Here is a 21,112-nt window from a genome sequence, read left to right as displayed (position 1 = left end):
ATATGTAGGAAGACTGCATCATCAAAAGAGCTTGCTTTTCCTCCAGTGACTGTGGAATCGCTGCTGAAGACTGAGTGGCCCCTTTCTGAGTGGCCCCTGACTCAGATCCCTCAGGTGGTAAAGAAACTTTGAGTGATGCTAACAAAGGCAGCGACAGCTCTTACGACTACTAGAATTACAAGGCACCAGAGTGGGCACGTTGAATTTAAAGGTCAAAAGTAGGAATTAGTTGGGCCATAGGCACCTATGGGCATACGCGTACCATACATTTCAGCTCTGTGCAATAGTGACCCCGACTACAAGAGCCCAGCTCTTGTTCTCAGCTGGGCGCCAGGCACTAGCGAGGCACTAGCTAGGTTTGGCATACTCTGAGCTATGGTTTTGAGTACATACTCTGAGTATGGTTTGGCATACTCAGAGCTATGCCATGGTTTGGTATAGCTCTGAGCACAGAGAGGGTAATCAGTGCTCCCACCCGGCATGCCCGAAGAGCTGGAGCAGTTGCACAAACGCAGCCGTCCTGCTGCTGCTGCCAGCTCCCAGTCTTCCTGCTCTGACTCAGGTGCTTCCTGACACCACGGCAATGCTCCAGCTGTGGGGCCGCTACTCGTGGGTGACAGGACTGAAGAAGGCTCCTGCATGGAAATGCTTGTCATGCTCTTTGGCATGTGCAGAAGATGAACAAAGAATAGTCTCTAATTAAACTTTAGTATCCCAAGCAAAAGTACACTGGCTTCACAAAACCAGGGGAAGTACCTTCATATTTAAGAGTAAAATAATTACCTAGCTTGTTTGAAAAAACAATAAATTTCAGTATTTTTTAAATATTCAGAAAGCTGGATTTTTTTGCTTAACAAGTGGTATTAAGCCCAGTTATCTGCCTTCAACCCAGCAAAAATCCACTGACTTTCATGGTAGCTTTGCCTATGAAGGAACTGTGGGACCAGATCCATAAACATAAATTAAACTGCTGAGTCTATTACCTAGAGTTTGCAGTCGTTAATTCCTTTAAGTTTTCCTAGTTCAAGCCCAATAAGTAAATGACAGCAACACCTACCAATACCATTAAACTTAATAGTTGGTCATTGCTTTCATTACAATTCCTTTTTTCTAAATTTTAGACTGCAGAAGGAGCTTGGCATAAAATTTTCCAGCCTGGAAACAATTTTAATGCTTGCAGATTTTCAAAGGGATCTCTTTGGCCTCTTTTAAGTTACAGAAACATAAGAAACACATAGCATTTAAGAAGGGACTTTTCTTCTTATTGTTGCCTTGATGCAACTTGTGTGTGGATGGAAATCCTTTAAAAGGTGTATCAGTATATTCGTTAGCAGACCTAAGATTCCCTCGTTTTTCACAGAGCACCTGTGTGTGTTTATAAGTGATGTACAGATATCAGTGAGGGGCCCAACCAGCAAAGGCTGAGTCTGGATTCGATCATTCTGAGAGTTCAGTGGTTTTGGATCGAGGGATTTAATCTGAGCCCATTTCTTGTAATGTATTTTAAAGGTGAAAGGGCTTTTCTTCTGCCAAGATGAGAGTATAGGGCTGCAGGGATTTGCACGTCTCTTGCAGCTGTAGACATCACTAGCAAATATGGCCTCAATTCTGGAAGCAGCTTAGCTCGAACAGATCTCCACCGTGACACAGCGCTCCCTTACAGCCGGTCTTCAGAGGCAGAGTGAGCCACACCAGCTGCAGCGTGAGGTCAGAGATGACCAGGAGAGTACACTGCCGTAACGCTTCACCATTGCCCTCCTGATTATCGCTGCAGCACGACCCTTTGGTATTAGTGCCCTCAGCACCAGCGGCACCTTCATTTTTCACTGAATTCTCCCCTTCCTGGATACCTCTTTCCCCAGCCTGTCCTGAGCAGAATGCAACCCTCATTGAGATCAGCGCTTGACCTGAACCTTGCAAACCCACTGCCTCCGAGTATCACAAAGCTAGGTGAAGCGTGCTCGCACGTTGTCCTGATCCGCCAGGGAGGCTGAGTAGGCAAAACCCACATTTTCAGAAACATTTTCATACAAAAGCTTCAGAATGAAACTTGATGGCAAAACCATCAACTTTCCGTTGTGAAGTAGCCACGGTTCCACTATACAATTTCCTATTTACTGCTGAATTCCAAGTCTTCTTGTTTTACCATATTTTTCCTAAGAGAATTAGAAACTTGTCACTTTTAAATGATACTATGAAGTTAACTGAAGAGCAGTCCTGGAAAAAAGTAATTTTTTTGGTTACAGTTGATGAGGTAAGGAATGAGCTTCATGAAAGAAAAGCTTATCAGGGACTCATTCTTATTATAATAAAGAAGGTCTTTCAATTCCAAAGATTATATTATCAGCAAATTTATACATATTGCATAGAAATCTATCTGCCTGCGTACAGGCACATACACATTTACACACATGCATATACATGCACTTCAAAAACTATATTTACTCATGTGTGCTCTTGAAAAATAGATATTCTATGAGGGTAAATTCATATGTAACATGGATTGAAGTTTGCTTTCCTTGTATTTAAAATCCAGGAAGCATGTGATGCAACATCCTACAGTCTCTGTGCTACATCTGACTAGCTCATATTGAATACAAGCTCTGTTAAGTTGAAAGGATTTCTGGTTTGTTTCAACTTGAAAGTGATTTAATATGAGGCCCAGAGAGAAAATCTGTCTCAGTAATCAAATTATAACAAGTAAGGATTAAAAGTATTAAGAAGTTTAAGCAATCTTTTAGCTGCCCTGTGTTCTTGAGGTCATTTGAAGCTGGCTGTGGGAATAAGTAAAATAAAATAACAAGAAGGAAAAAACCAAAGTATTATAGAAGGGAATCAAAGAGCATCCTTCAGGATTAGATTATGGTACAAGAAAGGGACTGAAACATTTTCCAGGATCCCTAATTCATTTTCCTTTGGGAAACATAATTTAAAAAGGGTATTTTAATACTGATCTTTCTTTTCTTTCCTTCTAAACTGGATGTACTAACACTTAAAAATTTAATGTTTTTATCTAAAAAAATGCAATAAATGCTGATAATGCCCACTAATTCATAAAATAAAGAGCGTTCTCCCAATAGACAATTTTAAGGACTGGGCATATGGTATTAGTTGTTTATTATTTGATGTATACACGATGTATATACATGATGTGTACATATATATATAAATAAAAGAGCATATTCAGCCTAAATCAATAGTGGCAAATGCATTAGCATCAAATAGCTTTATAGCAACTCATGCAAGTGCCTCAGTGCAAAAGACAGTCATGTCTGCTGTTGTAGGTCATTTTAACAATCTTTACAAAGAGACAAACTGAACCAACTCACTACTGAGGTACTGGTGGCATCTCCAACTTGATGCAGGAAAGGGCTGAGGTGATACTACAAGGAGATATAAATTTTTCTTTTCTCTGTCCGAACTTTTTTTCCTTTCAATTAGTAGCATCTTTCCCAAGAGCTAAAATCACATAATGTCCCTAGAAATGCCTGGCATATCCTTTGAGATGAATCCCACTAACTCTTATTCCCCCAGCCTGCACCATGAAGCCAATTATGAAGTAGAGAAGGTGGGGACTTGCAATCACAATTAATTTCCTCAAATTAAATTTGTTGAGAAAAAGAAGAAACATTGAAAATTACTTTTACTTTATCCTGATATTCTGCTTCCAAGAAAGTTTTTTAACCAACTCATCCTGAGTATTTATCTATGTAGTAAGTCCTGACAAATGCCTATGTACGGATAACTGTTGTCCATGGCTGAGGTTTACTCTAGAGCAACAGCTCAGGTCTAAACAATTCTGCTCAGAAAGAATCTTGCCCCCTGCCACACCCACATCCACCACTGCCCACCTCGCCATGCTGTCGTGTGCTCCGCGGGAAATGTAACCCCCAAGGGACCGGCCAGACACCACCCTTGGGCTGAAAAGTTACAGCCTGCGTGTTGCCTAGTCGCTGCGCAGAGGGAGAGGAAAGGAAAGATCAGGGCACTGAGCCCATTTATTTATATATAATTAAAGATCTTAATTAGGTTGTGATGGGGGAATTGTAGACATCTGATCATAATTAGATTTTTTCTAGCAAATGAAAACTTGTTTGCACTATTAAAAAACCCCCAAAACTTAACCTAAATGAGGTAACACAAGCCAAAATGCACTGTGCAAGCAAGCTGGTGTCCAGATTTGGTCGCTAAGCCTTCATAAAGCAGCTGCCAATTACTGTTAGATGGTCTTTGCATCAGAAGTTCACTGCCCAGAGAAAACAGTGAGTCCATGAAGTATTACACATATATGTGTGCGGAGGACTGTTTTAAAAAAAACAGGGGTGGGTGAAATCTGCGTTGGGTTGAGCGGACACCTCTGGACACGGCTAGAGTGTAAACGCTCTCGGCAGAGTTAGCTGCCTCACTGGCAGGCTGACCAGGGAGTATTGAGAGCAAATTGTTTCCAAAGGTGGCAAGCTATGCTTTCTTGCTTTATTTTTTTTTCCCTGTAAACTAAGGATATAACTGACAGCTTCTGACACGTAAATCCAGCCAGCCGCTTTCTTCCATGGTGGCTTTAATTCTATTATCCATGTATTTTAAATCAAGCTGTGACTGCCTGGGCAACTTCATTAAGAAAGTCTGAAAGGCACGGGGGCTGACGGACCTGGCACGGCTGTGATGGGCAAGCGTGGCTGGTTCCCGACCTCCCCACGCAGCCTGGCGGAAGGTCCCACTCCTCCGGGCTGGAGGGCTGTGGTGCCAGGCGGATGCAGCAAGGGATGCGAGGAGAGTAGCTTCATGGCAAAACGTGAGGCAGATGTGGGCGAGGGTGCTGGTCTCCAGGAATTTAATTCATGCCTTAAAATTGTGGTGTATATATAGCATTATATATATATACATATATATACACGGATTGTATTATATGTGTACGCACTATATTTCGCCCCAAATATACTGTAATTTTGGTCACTTTTTGGACAAGATATTTGTGAAAGCAATGACAATTTTTTCCTCAATACTTTTTGTCTTTTATATTCTTTCTTTTTTGGGGGGTCATAGTCTCAAAACCTGAAAATCATCAACCTGCACCAGACAGACCTTCAATAAGTCCTTTTTATTGGAACATTGACCCATATATTGCTCTGACTTGCAGAGATACATGTGATTTATTTTTCTACCAAAGGTATGGTGTTGACAGTATCTCTTTATTATGCTTGATTATGAAAATACTGTTACTTAATAAAAATCACATTCTTTTTTTTTTAAGCATTTTAGTTTTAGTAGCTGTGATGTTGGTATGTTCCCAGTGTGGAAAACGAAGCTCAGCAGAGGCTGTTGTTAATTTTTGAGTAAATACATACAAAAAACATTATGTGGATGTGTTCCTCTAGAGCAATGTGAAGAGCCCTCACCTACTTAGGTTGTATGTGACTGCTTGAATCTCACCTTGTTTTCTTATTGCTACTACCCTGGATTCCCTTTGGGGAAGTCCTTGGTTGTGGAAGGGCTTGGGTCCATGCCTGCTGGATTCAAGAAGAAGTTGTCAGTGAGGGACACTTGATAAAGGTCTGATTGCAGATCTTTATTTGGCAATGACTTCAGATGAGTTTTTCATAAGCTAAGGGAGCTGGTTCTTGAAAGCTCACTAAGAGGTATGAAGATCCCTCACTGGAGAGGGAATCTGCTGGGAAAAGTTTTTGATGAGATCTTTCGAAGGATGTAGAGAAGGGGAAACTATCTGACTTTTTAAACATACTTGGGAACTACAGATGTTCATTCAGGCAGTACCAGTGATTTCAGAAAAACTGCTTTGGAGAGCCAGGGGTTTGGTTTCCTCTAGTTACCTGGTGCACAGATAGGAAGGGAGAGAAAACAAACTCTTATGCTGTCTCCTTGTTGCCTGATTGCTGGACTTTCACTGTAGGATGAAAACAGACAGGACAGGATAGTAAGGACACCCAAGAAAGCATGAGTAAATGGGTGCAGCAAGGGAAGTGCACCTTTTCAGAGGAATAATCTGTCTCTCAGTCAGAAGTAGTACCTCAGCGATGACCTGGATCTAGTCAGCAGTAAAATAGGTCCATAAAGCAGTAAGAGGGGTCCAGGTCATCCACTGATGAGGGGGTGTAGACCCAAGGCATCTCCAGGAAGAGAACAGACACAGAGGGAGCCTGGATCGCTAAGCAGTACTTCAACTGTTGACCTGTAGTAAGGACACACAGCCATGACCAGAGCTACTGGTCACCACCACTTAGCCTTAAACGTGGGTTCTGGCTTAAGAACTAAATAAGGAAGCCATGTATGCCTTTAAAAACAGCAATATATTTGCCCACCACCAGGTTTCCAGACTTTGTTTTGTTTCAGGGCTAGTGGGCTAGTGCTTGTGAGGTCACATCTGTGAAACGTTGCAAGTTAGCACAGAACTGAAATCCAAAGAAATTCAATTTACTGAAGAGAGGATTTCAGTCTACTATCAGAAGAAAAAATACTCAATAGATGTCTGCTAGAGATATTCAACTCCTTTTCTTTTTAATCCCAATAACTATCACAACCTCTACATCCTATCTAACTAGAGGAGGGTACCAACTGCATACCCAGAGATTTTAACCCACCTGTCACCACCTGTAATATGACTGCAACCGCAGATGTACAAAGTACCGCATTTCAGCTGAAGCATTTCTCTCAGTAGAGAAATGCTCTCCCAGCCTATGACTGTGACACACAAAGTTAAATTAAGATTAGAACAAAATCTGGGAGGATGATTTAAAATGAGAATCAAAAGGTTCTAAAGCTAAATGCTTTTTCAGAGCCAGTGGTTGTCATAGTAACCACTTGTACAACTTTTTTTCTTGGAAACAGAGTAAACACTTATTAAAGTGGGCCTCAGTGATACAGTAAAAACATGAATTTATTACTATTTGCAGTCAGAACTGGGTGAAGAAATCCAGGAAACACTATTTCAGAATTTGTTTTCCTTCTCAAACCAAAGGTCCAATGATACAAAGTCATTCAAGCGACCAAGGAGACGGAGATGCATGTTTATTGTCTGTTTTGGCCCATCCCTGGGGCCACCCCTGGAGCCCTGTGGCTGCAGCTAAGCGACCAGCTTCATCTGGGTCAAGCTCAAAGACATGGATAGCACACATTAGGCTGTTGTGCTATGAAGAGTGTGACATGATGTACAGCTGGCATGGAAAATTTTATTTAAAGAAGCACAGTTTCAAATCAGTCTCATTTTTCTGTAATAATTAGGTTGCGTTTTTTGTTTGCAGCCAAGCTGTATGAGTTAAAAGACTAGTGGAAAGAATAAGACATAATGCAAGCTGTGTTCTCCCCAGGCTTTACAAGATAACATTATAATTATACATAAAGTATTCCAAGGTGAATGGTTTGGGTATGTCAACCCATGCACTTGAGCTGCCATGGGCATCTACAGTTTGAACTTTCAACATATCAGGTGCTTTGGATCACTCCAAAAAAAAGCCCCGATGTGCAGTCTCAGGACAAATTTGTTCAGTAAAGACACATGCAAATAGCAAATTCTTGATTGCATGTGAAAACACAGTCAAGTCATGTGAGGTCCTAATTTACGTTTTAAAATTAAAAAGATGAAAAATCTTAAAAACTTCTTTTAAAGTCTTCTTTTAAAAGAAGAAAAATCTTTTAAAAATATTTTTAAAAATTGAAAAATATGTCTGTGACATTCACCCTTTCTTTATTAAGCAGCATTACTTAATTATAACTTTGGGTATAGACATTCAGCATCTACCTTAGACCAACATGGATAAAGAAAACAAAGGCAACTCTGATTAAATTGAGTTGTAAAAGGAAGGATCAAGTGTTGAACTCCCAGCCACATGCATTAGAAAAATCTTGCTGATGTAAACATATACAAGTGACATCAGACCTACAAAAGACAGTATCGTCATTGCAAATAACACAAGGTAGAACAGCTCTACCCTGAAACAACTGTAGTGCCAGGCAGGAGGTTTTGGACATTTGACCTCATACAAATCTCCTCTTACTACCTATTTTTGTGAAGGAGCCTTTTCTTCAGCAAAATAGAGATGGACACAGCTGCCCATCAAACTTACAGCCAGAGTTACAAGGTTACTGAAGGTAAGAGAAACTCCCATATGTTCAAGGTTTGTATTAGGGGGAGGGAGATCTGAGTGTCTCTCCTACATCCCAGTTACTGTAAAAACAGAGGAATGGTGTTGGAAGCAAGACGTGGAACCCCAGTCTTCCCACCACAAACTGATTTTCTTCTTCGCTAGGCTACGTGTCAGACTTCTGCCTATGTGCCTTTACGTTCTGTCTTAGATGGAACAAATTCTCTGCGCTAGGATGCTCCTCCACAAAAAATTGATGAAGACTGTCTCAGCTTCAGCATCCCAATTCCTTCCCCTAAAGGCTGGTTTGAGGGTTGTCCTGTGTCATAACAGGTTGGGAATGCAGACTGGTATTCCCTTAGGAGCTCAGTCAGGAGGCAACTGAGTTAGTATTTTACACCAGGATAACCTAGTGGGAACTATTTTTGTGGGAGAGGGGAAAATGGACATAAAGTGTCAACAATAACTTCATTTTCTGAAGATCCCAAGTTTGGGAAGTGTTTAGTTTTCTCAACAACACCTACTAAGCTATGCCTCTCCGGGAGGCAGATAGAAAACACTTTGTCTGCATCTATACTACTAAATCAAATGAGCACGGGACTGTTTTCTGTCACTGAGTCCAACTGGCATGGAGCAGCCTACATCCATACTCCTAAATTCTCATCTTCCAAAACATGCTGGCGGCAGCCAAATTGCCTGTGATCTCTGAATGACCTTTGGCCTCTGGAAGTCCTTACTGTACTCAGCAATTGTTTGGGATAGTGCTAGCTGGTCCAGGTCAAAACCGTACTAGGAACCCTTCTAACAATTTAACAGTTAGATGACTGAGTTATCATGTCCAGGAACATTCCCAACACTGTCTAATTATTAATATAGATGCTTTCATTTTAACTCTTCCCCAAGCAGGCACAGATGTGAGTTAGGAGTTAAGCAGACTAACTGTCAGGACTGGGGTAGTTCTGGAAATGTAGACAATTAAATTCAATTAAATTTTCAGTTTGCAAGACAGAAATTTGGATTTTGACATCCGGACTTCACCTAAGACTTCACTTAGGTATATGGTACTACAATGTCTTGATCTGACTCTATAGTTTTAATGTAGCAAGTGTTTTCAGAATGACCAAATGAAAGCTTCTAGGCTCACTTTGCTTCATACACAGCACAATTTCCCTCTCATGAAGCAATCAGCCTTACAGATGTTTCTCAGCTGCATGAAACACAATATAAAATTTCTGCAGGAAACCAGAATTTGTTCTGGTTTTTCACTGCGCATAAATTTTTCTACACAGCTCTATTTAGAACAAAATTCTAGTTTAAAGTATCTATTTCCCATTTATTGTTGGTTCATGATATTATCATCTATAACTCTTTGCAATTCCTTTCACTATTTATTCAGCTTTTAAATGCCCAAAAAAGAAAACTTGCATTAAACTTGATCCTGAATCATGATCTGCTAAAAAGGACTCCCAATAAAATTTGCTAGATTTCTGATGGACGCATGAATCTACTGTTGCAATGCCCACTGAGGACTCAGAAGTATAGAGCCGTAGGCTAGGTGGTGAATGTGTTATAAAAACAAAAAGCAGCTGATTCATGAATATGTCATATTAATTTTTCAGTCTTCGGTTGAACAGCACGGGGAGTCCTCCTACGGACTGTGGGGAGGGAGCACAATACCTAATACCTTCCTTTGGAGAACCACAGCAGAGAAAAGCTGGTCCCTTCTTATCACAGCTCTTCTTCAGGACATGCCTTGTTGCTTTGGTGGTGGACACAGAAACTCTCCAGCTCAGTTCACTCACTGACTTACTGGCCCTATGAAGTAGGTTGTGATGGTTACTATGCTGTGAGACTGTGTAGACTCTGGGGTACAAAATACTTATTTTCCCCCATTTCTAAGAATTCTGTATTCTCTAAAATGTGTGCTATACATAGAAACAAAAGAGCCATGGGATTTTAAAGCAGATTAAAAAGTACTGGACTGAACAGCCCAAGTTCTTGTTGCACAGAACCAGGGACCAAAAGACATCTTGATGCCTGAAGCAGAAACAAACTAAGCCCAAGCGTCTCAACCAACACACTGGAAAGACACAGGGAAGGCAGGAAGGAGCTGAGTCACCCTGGATGGACGGAATCGGTGAAAGAAAGGAAAAAATTGAGATTAGCAATCTCTCCTCTCTGTATATATCATAGTTATCTAAGCCACAAGTGGAAGCTTCTGAAGTTTGTTCCTCACCTTTTTCCAGTGCTGCAAACTGCAGTAGGTTGTGTACTTTCTTAATTCAAAAGATAAACCTGATTGCTTCAGCATTCAGTGCACAATAATAAAAAATAACTAGCATCTCTCTTCCACTTAGAAAAAAGTCAGCGTCTGTACGCTCTTTTGTACAGCTGAAGTAAAATCATCTTGGCAGGATCCATGGGATAAATTAGACCTCAGAAAAGAATTCAGATCTTCAAATTAGAGCTAGTCAGGACTTTTTTTTTTGACAAGACAATTTTTATGTGCACACATTGAAACATGCTGCTTTAGTTAAATCTAAGTTTTCAGCAGAAACATCACAATTGGAACTATTTTTTTAGCGGAAGAAAGAAAGATTCTCACCTGTTGAACAGTATTCCAAGTATGGAAAAAGAAAGAGAGGTACACCTAACTTCAGAATAGCCAAAGCATTTGACAGGGTGCATGAAAGATCTAATTCATGTTCCTGGTCAGAAACAGGCAAAACTGAGTTTCTATATCTCACGTGCATGCCCTAATTCCTGGTCTAGTCTAAGCGATCTGTTCTCTTACTGTCCATGAACCATTTCAAAAAGCTTCTGGATTTTTCTTGGGGTAGAAAGGGGCCTTTTTATCTATATACTTTTTGCAAGACAAAAAATCCTTTTTCCTACCCAGCTCCACTTCTGATCTCTATTTTTGTACCTGCTATACTGAACATTGCTGCAATTGTCTGGAAAGCAACTCTTGAGCCCACAGAGGCAAAGCATTGCTGTGGCCAAGAGCTGATCAGTGCAGGAGAGAAAGTGGGTAAGCAAGAAGATCTGGTTACGACTGTGATTCTCCGCCAGCACTGGCCACAGAGGCAGCGTGCATTAGGACAACCCTCAGGCTGGTCTAACCTACACCAGATGACAACGGTCTGAAGGTGGCAAACTGCCAGCTGGAATTATCTGGAGCACAGTAGCACTCTGGTCTCATCCCCTCCAGCCTCTGGCATTATTATGGTATAGGCTGGGACTAGTAAGAATCAGAGCCATGCCAATCTAATGTCTACTAAAAACCCCCTTTGGCTCGGAAATTTTCATTTGGCCAGATACAACTGAATTCCTGAGGCACAGAGAGGTCAGCATATACAACTGAATCTGTCCCAGTGTATTTTTGGTCTATCATCTTGTTAACTCATCAGTTAAGAAAATCTTCTTAGCTTAAAAGAGCCCTGCTGTGGTGTCACAGTGTAGTGATCCCACAACTTTATAGTACACTTTGCACCAGAACTCAATGTCACTGACGCATCTCAAAGTGAGAGGTCACATCAAGAAGAGAATCAGCCAAGAAATCTGACAAGATACAGCTTTCTTCGCGCTAATGGAGCCAAGGTTCACAAAAAAGGCTGTTTCTGAAGACTAAAAGATAGCAACACTGCTGGTGATAACCACCGTCTCTTACACAATTGCTGCCATGGTTACAGACAGTCCTGTTCAGAGAGAAGGTAACAGAAGAAAACAGGGACTTAAATCAAGCTTTATAAATATGTGTGCACATGTGTGTGTTCATAAAATGACACAGTCAAAATCTTTTACCCAACTAATAATCCCCCAAAACCTTGTTAAAAGAATACATTTTTACAAAAAAACCCTTCTATTTCTAGTCAGTATAAATGGGCAGTTCAGATAAGAAGGCAGTAGGACTATAAACTAACTAAAATTAGCACACAGTTGCCAAAAGTCTTTTCCTTGGGAGGAGAAATACCTTTGATTACTGAGCTTATCCTCTATGCTCTCAGTAACGAGCATCTAAACAACCACCTTGTCCAGGAGATGTAGCAGGGAACTGCTCATCAGAACCCTATGGCTCTGCTTCCCTCACTGGCATTTCCTTCCTCAGGCAAACTGCTTAGCATCCATGTGCTCTAGCATACTGCTGGAGACCACTTTTTTAATTTCCTAGACCAAAAACTTCATTTCAGAGCCTAATTCTGGATGGTCAGCAGCACCAAATCACTCACGTATCACAAGAGTTTTAAAAGACCACATTGAAACTCATTGACATCATCAAAGGCAAAATAATTCTTGTGCTCTCTGTACATTTAGTTCAAAGGAATATTAGGCAACAATTTCTAGCTGGGTAAGAATAAGAAAATCCTAGACAGATGTCAGTTCAGGATAATTTTCTTGTGACATGCAACTCGACGCCTGCTTAATTTCCTTAAGCATAAATCTTTGCTTTCATAGTAAACATAACAAACACCCAAATCAATTTCCCCATCTTGCAGGTGGAGCACAAAAGGGTTGGTAACTGGAAATGGCAGCAAACTTAGCTTCTGCTATACTTATATCTCTTTCTTTCTCACTTCACTTCTCAAAAACACCTGCTCGTTGATCAAGGTTCTCCAGCAAGTTAAAGGAGAAACATAAGCTCTTTCACAGAAAGGCGGATGAATTTCTGTGTAAAGTCCCCTCTAGGAGATAGTGGGTTTGATGGCAAGACAAGCTAGTATTATCCTTCTCTGTCTGCAATAGGCAACTTAATGTTAGATGTTGAATTTAAAAGGCTACCTTTCTTTGCCATGAACTTACCTGTGGTTCTTGTCACTGTGGTACCTGCTCCCTAAATTACTAGAAAAGAGTTTACTTTCATGCAACTGATTCAGAGACACAGATGTAAAAAAAAACAAGCTATCAGTTTCTGCTGTCAAAATTGAGACATCCATGGCCAAATTTTTTAAGATATTAAGCAGGGCATAACTCTTCATATGTTGAAAGCACAGGAATCAGAGATTCCAATGACACATATGAGGACTCAACTTTTCTACAAATGAGAGCTTATGCTCTCCAGTCAGACACAGAGAAAATGAGTCATTCATATGCAGTAAATACATACACAGGACTGGGGATGAATGAAAATTCCACCATCTTATCCCTTTGTAGTAGATGAAAAAATAGAATCCGGTTCTTTATTGTAGCAGACAAACACCTTAATAATGCAAATGTGCTTTTGGTTTTGGCAGCCCTTTCCAATTTCTGCAAAGACTGGGCCATTTAGACAATCACTGCTCAAGCCTGATTCATTTCCAGAGCAGCTCCACTCAATGTACTGAACTGGCAGTGATCTTCCAGAAACAGAACTACAGACTGAGGTAAATTAAGATTATCATAAGCCACACAGAAGAATGATGGATTAGAGTTCCACAGGAACATACTGGTATGGCACTTTTTATAACAGCTTGCCTTTACAATCTCAATACACTGGGTTTGGGGATTTTGTTTTGGGGGTTTTTTTTGCTCTTTTTTTTTTTTTTTTTTTGCATTTGTTTCTCTTAAAGCTTGGGAAATCTGAAAAAAAAAACCCCGGATAAATCTCCTCATAAAAGCCTATATGGGCTTTACAGCAGAGCTGGCATCTTTGGTTGCTTGGCAAAAATCTCTGCTACCTGCGGTAACTGGAAGTGAATGGAGTAACTGGGAGAAACAGAAGGCTGCTATATTCTGTGTGAATCAGCCTCTAGACATGAATGAGAAGCATGCTTTGCATTCAGCAAATATCCTTGACATTTAATGACACAGTAGTAGTAACAGAATTGACTAAGTGCTAGACCTGCATGGAGAGCATTCACATCACCCGCCTGCCCAGTCAGCAGGTTGCTCTCTAGTCAGTGAAGGGAGTTAGGTCGAATCATCCCAGAGGTTGATTCAAAAATAGGGAAGGGCTTTGAGAGATCATCTAGCTTGTTCCTTGTCCTAAGACAAGATCAGCCATTACTTGTGCCTTCCTGATAGTCTAACCTGTCCTTGCAAGCTGCTAATTCTGTGAAAGCTTCACAACCTCCCAAGGCAACCTAACAGTTCATAATTCTTAGTGTTAAAGGTTTTACTAATCCTTACTTGTATTGCCATCACTCCAGTTCAAGTCTTTTTTTTAATCATCATTTTGGTCCTACCCACAGTGGACCTAGGTGAAAGACTCTTTCAGAGAGTGATTCAGAACAAGAGCCTAAGAACAGAGTCTAGAGAGACCTGCTTTGCAATATGGCCAGCTCAGATCAATGCCTAGCCATAGAGATGGACCTAATCAGCTGGACTGGGCAGTTGGCAATTGGGCTAGGTGATTGTTGTAGGTTCCTTCCAACTGGAACTATTCTAGCCTAGTCTAGTCTAGTCTAGTCTAGTCTTGTCTAATTATTTTTAAACAGCCGTGTTTCCCTTTAGGATAGAGCTGGTTGCTTGTCATGGCAAGAATGAGAATAAATTATTTTTTTCAACACTGAAATATATAAAACCCATGGCCAACTGAAAAGTAAAGAGCAGAGGGAAGTGGAAAAGGAAAGAAAAGCCAGTGGCACACAATGTTTTAATTAATAATAGATTGCTGGAACTGGGAAATCATGAGAAAAGTCAATATCCTTTACCTTATAATAAAAGTGGTTTTAAAACCTTTTAATATTATTAAACTAACAGTTTCAAATGCTTTAAAATTCTATTCCCCACTAGGCTGGAGATGTGAAAACTCACAGAGGAGTCTCTTTCAATAGCAGGCTGGCTGATGTGACAAAGAGCGTGACTCTCTTTTTTTAATTCTTGAGTTATGTTTTTAGTTGGTTTTTCTTTAATGGAAATCATGGGTAATGAGACGCATATAGCCTTGGGGAGAATTTACTCACTCACTTCAGCAGGAGTACTTTCTTGTTTGACTGAAATACACTAACTGTGGCCAAAATGGTCTCAATACATACCACAAAAATTGAAAATATTTCATGAATAATGGCATGCTCGGACCACTACCTCACAGGGCTTTGAGGAAAATCTTGGTGGTCTTCTCACTTTGGCAGAGGAGATTCAGGACCAAATCTTCAGAGAGGCTGCACTCTATTTAACACAAAGCCCAGGAAAGGAACAAAAGGTGGTACCATCTAAGTGTGGTAGCAGTGTAAAATCCAAGTGTCTGAAGGCCATCCATGCCAAATCAATAAAATGCTATTATACCTTTAATCTCATTGTCAAAAAATAATTCCCAAAGCACTTGCAGTAACCATAGTTTTCCTAATATTCATACCTCACCCTCATCACCAGTTCCCCACACACTAAAAAAATTAACTATGTATTTATTTTGATGATATTTTCTAAGGCCAACTTTTCCTTCATTTAGCTTTTCTTGGGGGGGGGGGGGGGGGATGAGATCATATCACTAGAGGCAGCTTTTGGTAAGTTTAAGACTTGCTCTGATCTCATTCTTTTACACAGGGGCTGTCCTGTACGATGTGTAGACTGTTAAGTGATGTTTAGACTGTCAAGCAGTCCAAATACTGCTAAAATTCATGAGGGCTGTCCACTTCTGTTATGAAGAGAGACAAAAACCTTTATATCTGTATTCCAAAATTCCTTTTTTCTACTCATAAAGTTACGTTAATTTTTCAGAGATCACCTTTTCCTTTGGTTACCATTAGGAAACAAAAAGCATCATTTTACTGGGCAAAGGAGAAAAACATGCATTCAAGTAACAGTTGATGAATACACTGCTAAAAATAAGTCTTCTATTTGTTTTCAGTTGAGGACAATTTCGTGGTGTAGAAATACTTTTTAAAGTTTTCTCTTCTCACCAGGGAACTGATTTATTGACAACCAATTAGTGCTTCCAGATAAATCTCTTGTGTTTACAGCCATATTTCTGCCTCACTTATTTTTTTAACTGTTTAGTTTTATATTCTTATAGACTTGTGGAACTTAAGTTATTGAAAAAGCTATTTCTTCACTTTTTCCATCTTGCAGTTCAGTGCCAGATTCTTCCTTATTTTATGGTTTAGAGAGCTTTGTTCAGGCTCTTTTTAAATATCCCAAAGGATGGGTATTCTACCACTTTTCTTGGAAAACTTTCTACAGCTTAATAGACTTCATTATTAGCAAAAAAATCCCGTAAATCAGCCTAATTTTCCTGTGCTATATTTAAATCTGTTATTCTTCTTAGTTACGGTGTCCTAGACCGCTCTGCACAATCCCACATCCTTCCTTTCTAACATCTTTCAAAATTCTTGGCTTAGTTTCCTGCCCTAATAACTGTTGTTACCTATTCTTGGGAGCAAACCCTTTTCTTGACAGGATACACCCAGGTAATGCTGGGTACATCCTGTTTACAGATATTTGACAACTTTTAACAGCAGCTAATTTTTTTAAAGCTAGATGACATCATCCAATATTACACTCTGGTAATTGGGTATAGACAGACCCAAAAATTCAGGTTTGCAGAATCCTTACTTAGCAAAATGTGCTTTATCTGTGTTTACATCTGCTAAGACACCCATGTTTATTCAACCAGATTATAAAAACTCTGATAAAAAAGCTGAGACGTGCTACTTTCCCCTACTTTTCCTCTCGGGATCTTTCTCTGTGAAAGCACAAAACTGAACGTCATGAAGAGGACGCCTAAGCACAACTTTGTTTCTGTTCATGATGTGCGTTTGTAACGTTTGAATAGCTGCTAAAACCATCGGCAGTGCCGCCACTGAGCAGCCAGAGAGCTGGTTATGGAACATCAGGCAGGACCATGAAGACACTATTTTTCCTCTCATCAGCAAAGCTAACACGTGAACAGAAAGGTAGATTAAACTATTCTCTCACCCCTAGAGATGGATATTGCAAGGTATATGTAAGATCAGAGAAAAACAACTTTTATGGCAGTATCTCTACTCTTTTTTGTACCTCCCAAGGCCAGCACAATCTAACTCCTGGTAACTTAGCTTTGTCCAGTTTCAGTGGGAAATATAACTTTGTAAAAACAGAGGTAGTCAAATTATTGAGTGGAATTTATCAATTTGAAAGAGTAAACAACAAAGTTGTCAAAAACCTCCTGAAAGACAGGTCAGAGCAAGCAGCTGGAAAGCTCTTACAGTGAATCAGGTGCTTGAGGAACAGGAAACGGCTCTGCCGGTGGCAGGTCCCCTTCAAGAACCTCGCCTTTCACATCCACTCTCTCTTGGCTGCCGGTTGTGCCAAATGTCAGATGAACTTTTTAACATGGTGGTTCTGTAACACAGGACTTGAAAGCCTCTGAAAGGCACAGGGACAATATCAAGCAGCGGGGAGTAGGAACCTTTTGAAATGATAATAAAAAAGTTTAATTTACTATTGTTTGTGAAAATGAAAATTGGTAAACAACATAGAGACTAGCATCACAAACAAGGACAAGGTATTACTGAAAAAGTCATCCATCTTCTAAAACTTAATTACCCTCATTGTATATATATCAGAGACAGAGGTGTAGGAAGCAGGGTCTTCAGCAGGAGTATAACAACCAAATACACTCACTAGCTAATGAGAACAAATACATTTGAAAAGATCTCCAGTGAACTGACAACTCAAATTTTACTAGGGAGGGGAAAAAAGATGAAATCACAAGTTTGTGTGGTATAAATAATTTCTAAGAGAATCAAATTTCTATATGGACTTCCTATTCCACAAATCTTAAAAAGTTTAGCCATGTTCTCTGAGAAAGCCCTGCATTTTGTTCAGCTTTTCTTCAGGTCAAAATCACTTTTTTCTGTCTTCTTGAGCCTGAAAAAACCTCCAAGACAAATGATGATACCGGCTCTTTTTGTCTTGCAAATGGTTTTTGAGCAAATGTGATAAATATGCCGCCTATAAGCATAATTGTGGGGAAAGTCTTGCGATAAGACTCCATAGAACATTCTTGCATATTCATATAACTGGGACTCTACCCAACACTTATCATGATGTTTTTCCTGTAAATCTCAAAATCCTCAAGTGAGGATGATGACTGCCTACATACAGCATTTGTATGGAAAAACTGACCAAGAAAGTACTATAATAATCTGGAAGCAATTCCTCAATGTGCTGTTCCTTCCAATAACACCACTTGTCTACAGTGCACTGTGGCAAAGACTGAAGATTATGATTCTATTAAACGTTTGGCTTACTGTATAGTTTTAAAACAAGTAGTTCTCTGGGATTATAAAATAGTAGTACAAACTGGAGATAATAATGGACATAAAGTTTCACTTGGTTAATCAAGTACTTGGCTACATGTTTTTTTGCTGGGATAGCAAACATTCATAGTTTATGAATTTATGCAAGTGTAGCTGCAGAGTTTGCAATGAATTTCTGCTAAGGAGATTAAATACTCAGGAAGTTTAAGTGTTTAGGTTCAGATCTTCCACGATACATGGGTGTCTGCATTCCTACTTAACCTACACTTTGGCATCTTTGATTTTCTTCAGCTACTTAACTGCCACTTAATCCAGGGAGGATCTAAATTTCTGCTGGTCTGTATATGTGAAGATGAGCCACAGCTGGTGAGCTGCTTGCAGCCCCTGCCATGCTCCAAGTAGAGCAGGAACTTGATCCCAGGCTGCCTGGTCCCAGCTGAGAGCCCTAACTGTTTGGGTAGTGGCCACCGAGGAGCACATCTTTCTCAGTCTCTCCTGACAAATTTGTTCCATTTGTAGAAACACTTTCCCTGGGGAGAGGGACTGAATTCTGGTTCCACACTACTAATATGCAAAGACAGTTTTCCTCATTTTTCACAGACGGGAAAATTACCTTTCTGCATGTCCAGCTACAAGAGAGGATAAAAATTTCCTGGAGCAAGATTCCCACCTCTGTCCTCTCCATCCTTCTCCTGGCAACTTGGAAAACTCCCTGCTTGTTTCTCGGGATCACTTCCTTAGGAGCCTAACTGTACCACAACAATGATTAAAAAGCCTGGACACCTAACCTGGGACTGAAACTTCCACAACATGCAACACATTTAAGAGGTAGGTGGTGTTTCACCGAGCACTGCGTCACCTAGGTACCTTAAAGACTTGTCATAAACTCCTAAACCCATTAAATTCAAAGACAAAACCCTTTCAATAGCTTTGAAAGCCCCAGTATCTGTGAAAGAGAGATGAGCAGCATGCCACTTAAATATTTAGTTTTAAAAGCAGTCTCTGAAAATACATTCAAGAAAGATCAGTGGAGACACCTGTCATGGCTCACCGTGAAGATCACAACACTGCCTGGCATTTACCATCAGACACACATTCACAAATTCCTTTGGTAAAAGGAGTGATAGTGACTGCGCTTGTCACTATTTGCTGCTTTTGGCAGAGTCCTTCTGTCAAATCCCTTGTTGTCAAGGGCAAACTGTGATCCTATTGAGTTTACTGGCTGAACTCTTACGCTCTAGAGCAGAGGACAAGAACTTCACTGGCTCAGGGTCAGTAGCACTGCCACAGGCAACGTCATGCTTTCCTCTCCCTCTAAATCCAGGCCATAAAAGCAATAGCCATAGGTTTTAAATTTTTTTTTGTTTCTTACAGCCATAAGCAACTTGCAGAGCACCTAAACTGGCTGGAAACACAAACAAGGGACCCCTGCTCCTTTGAGACTAAAAGGTAGACTTTCCCAGCATCCCAAAGGGATGTTTCTGGTAGTATTTGAGCAAGCTCCTGCACACAACCAGAAATGAGGACAACAGGTACATCACTGGCTGCTTTTTGCTCCCTCATCTTATATGGAAAAAATAGACCAGATTTCGTGTCTGAACATATTTTCATACAGTTTATGTTGGTTTATCCATCCAAGTTAAAAGAAAAAAAGGAATCAAATTTCAGGTTTGTGCTGGAGTCATGTGTTGACATGTCATGTCCACCTCATTTCTGTGAGGGGCAGTTGGGACCTATTCTCCTCTTGAAATCTGTAGCTTGTAAGCATTTAAATGAATGATTAGCCAGAATTCTCAAGCAAAATTATTCGCTTTCCAAAATAGAGAGTTTGGTATCTTCATAAATGGATGCTTATATCATGGCACTGTGAATACTAATTTGGATATCTGAAGAGATGTCAGTAATGCTATTATACAAAAGTTCACTATATACCTTTCAACCCTCTATTATTGCCATTTCATCTAATTTTACTCTGTTTAATTCTTCAGAATTTGTAAGTACCTAATGTTCAGTTCCTTCTTTAGTACTAGCAAGAGAAAGACTTTGTTACAAAACAGTTCTCTCTATCTGTGCGTATTGCTCAACTCTATTTACTCTTGTAGAAGTAGGTTCTAAACACTTGCAAATAATTCTACCAGCTCAAAAGGTTCACATACAGTAACAACACATAAGTTCGACTTTCAGCAGAGCATGCCCTATTTTTAAACAATGGAAGTTAGCAGACAAAAAAATATTTTGAGTGAGAAAACTGAATGACTGCACACATTACTCTAGGAGTCCAACTCTTAGAAAGGAAATGGTAAGAATATCACAAAGATAATTTAGAAGAAAGTATAAATTAATATTTGATATGGACTACCTACTTGTTAGTCAGACAAATTCTCTCCTCTGTCTTTCTTTTTTTCCCTCTTTACAAGGTGATCTCTTTCTACAGGAAAGACAACTCCGTTTCAGTCCTGCTCCTATACAACCTTTACCAAAGCAGAAAGGTGAAGCCTTGCTTTCACAGACTGCAAAGAAACAGAATTTCCTACTTTTATTTTGTAAGCAATCTGTAATTCTTTCCTTGGTCTCACCATGTCTACAACCTTTATAAACATACCATAAAATTAACTAAAGTAATTCAGGGGCTTGGTTCCCAAACTTACTGGATTCCCATTAATCATATTCTGCTTGATGGTAGCTGTGAGACTGTTCCCCCACAGAGCGTTACTCAGAAATCGGTGGTAGCAAAATCAATTCCATCATTATAGAACGTATTGTTCTATGTACAGAGAACCTTATAAGGTGGTCCTTGTGTGGCCCGATCACCTTCTTTTGTGTCACCACAAAATTAGTTCAGTAACTATTTACATTCAC

The sequence above is a fragment of the Mycteria americana genome, chromosome 3 (genome assembly GCF_035582795.1).
Source record: "Mycteria americana isolate JAX WOST 10 ecotype Jacksonville Zoo and Gardens chromosome 3, USCA_MyAme_1.0, whole genome shotgun sequence".
NCBI classification, from domain to species: Eukaryota; Metazoa; Chordata; class Aves; order Ciconiiformes; family Ciconiidae; genus Mycteria; species Mycteria americana.
Note: the sequence above shows the minus strand (reverse complement) of the source record.